Source organism: Parasteatoda tepidariorum, chromosome 4 (genome assembly GCF_043381705.1).
Source record: "Parasteatoda tepidariorum isolate YZ-2023 chromosome 4, CAS_Ptep_4.0, whole genome shotgun sequence".
NCBI lineage: Eukaryota > Metazoa > Arthropoda > Arachnida > Araneae > Theridiidae > Parasteatoda > Parasteatoda tepidariorum.
In genome coordinates, this window is record NC_092207.1 from 74,740,742 (window position 1) to 74,743,362 (window position 2,621).

A 2,621-nucleotide genomic window follows, 5' to 3' on the forward strand; every position below is an offset into this window, starting at 1 on the left:
GATTATATATATTTTATTCTCATATTTTCGCAACTTTTGAAAGGAATGAAAAAAAAATGGCCGTAAAATTTTGAATAAAACATTGGAAATCTCAACGTTTTACTTTTTTGACTTTACATTTTCAGAACAGGAATCACTAATAGAGTTCCTGTAACAGAAATGATTCTTCATTTCGGGAGTCGTGACTAATCAAAGCCGTTCTTATAACACAGTAAAGAGACATACCGGGACTAACGTACCTTTGAGAAGAAATACTTTAAGTGAAACATGCAACCATTTGGGAAAAAAGGGTGTGAAAACCACGAAATTCTTTATTAGTTAGCCCAATGGTATTTTGTCTATGAATTGACTCAATCAGTATATTGGCACATATTAGCACTGTTATCTCTGAGGGCAGGAGCAGTGTGAAATTTAACCATCACATCCGTGATTCGAACTTAGATAGCAGATAGCATTAATCTAGAAGTATGCCGACATTTTTTCAAAAAAAGAAAAAAAATGATTATTTTTTACAAATATGTCTGATGTATGCTTGACAATTCGGATTAAAAATTCAACATTTTAAATATGCATTCACATTTTAAAAAAACTATATCTATCGTATATATCGCTTATGAATCTAGTGTCCATTTCAAAGCTAAAAATAACACTCTGAAAAGAAAAAAGTTTAATAGGGAAGAAAAAAAAGAAAAAACTTTTTTTTTAAATTTCATTTTGTAATATAATCTAATCCAATTCGCGTTTTAAAGATAATCTTTGTATTAAGAAAAGTAAGAGATTTTCCATGGGTAGTTTGTCATCTGTTTGTTACGAAGTGCATTTGGATCATTCTTCCACTCCAAAAACTCTCTGAGGCGGTCTCTTTAATCCTGTCACCGTAATAATTAAAAGAATGAAAATTAAATTTATGAAAAGAAAATTAAACAATGGGAATTAATTAAAAGTAATTAAAAGAATTTTTAAAAAATAAATGACTGTTGCATAGTTAATTGAATCTATAATAAGTTATTTTCCTAGAATTCTCAATTTTTCAAGAAAGTGAAGAATAGGTTCCTGAGCCTTCATCCAATCAGCTCTTCAATTGATAGCTTCTGATATCCTATATCGATTAAAAAATTGCGTCACAATTTTTTTAAACAATTTAAATGCTTCATTTAATGAATTTAGCTAACGTCAGTATAGGTCAGTGCCTAGCGCATTTAACGTCTTCTATCGTAACGTTACAATCAGTTTTTTTATGCAAACATTTATTTCCAAAAACCGATTTCAAGTTTCACTGTTTGTTTGTTTTTACACTCGCAACAAGATTGGAACACAACTTTACGTTTTATTTCCATCACACTACTGATGCACAATGGGCTATTTTATTTTATTTCATAACCGTTGTTAAACAGCCGATCCAATTTTTTGAGTTTATGACTACTAATGTTCAACTCCGTATCCTTGTAATTTTGAACCCAATCCAGAAGACAGGGGAACTCCTGGATCGAGTATTTGCAGAAATTTTGCCTTCGTGGATGACTTACAATGGACTATTATATATCCGTCATTGAGCAGCCGACCCAATTGTTGGATTTACGACTACTACTGTTCAACTCAGCAGCCTCGTAATTTTGAACCTATCCAGAAGACAAAGAAACTCCTGGATCAATACCCCCAGAGGTCTTGATTTGTTATGGGAACATGGAGGATTTTGCGACTCGACAGATTTAACTTGCATCAGTCACCATTTACTACACGGGGAATCTTCGATCGGCTGGGATCGAACCCACGAACTCTTGGACATGGGCCCAGTGCCCTACCGACCACGACAGTCTGGAAAACATGCCTGAGGATGATCTGGAGACAACATTCATACGTTACCTTCCGTTTTTTCAAGAAGCAAACATTCGCCCACCATCCATCCATCCACAGATCGTAATTTTGACCTGAACAAGTGCACGATCGATCTCCGATCCATTACCCCCTGAAGTATTGATTTGTTGCGGAAACATGGTGGACTTTGTGACCTGGACAGATTTAGATTGCACCATTTTGTGCATGGAGTGTCTTCAGCAGAACTCACAACCTATCGGTCGCGGACCCAACGTCTACCATCCAGGCTACACCAAAGAACTTATACGCTTCGCGTAAAGAAGGGAAACTTCCTATACTCTCAATGTTAAGTCGTAAGGATCTTTCCCCCAACTTGGGCGCTGAAGGTGTAATGCAGGAAAGCCACCGTCAAGAGCGTTTGAAGAACGGGCGCAGATCATTTGATTTTCACCCAATGCACTCATATTTNTACACTTATACAATCTTTGGCTACACCAACTCCTCGTAACTAGAAAGAGAAACTTGAGCTTTTTATATGTAGTATTCCAACAGCACGTGACTATATACAGAAATATTTGGTCTCTTTACGCTATAAACGTTATTACCGTTGCTTCTGTCGAAAGGTAAAAAAATTTGCCTTTTAGAATGCCCTCGTATGCTCAAACTGTAAGCTTATGTAAACCGCATTAAATTGATGCATTGTAATTAACAAGCATTTTTATTTCAATCAATTATTTCCAAATTACGATCTCTGCGAATGGTTGGATGGTGTGTGAGTGTGTACAGTCCGCAAAAAAAAAAAGATA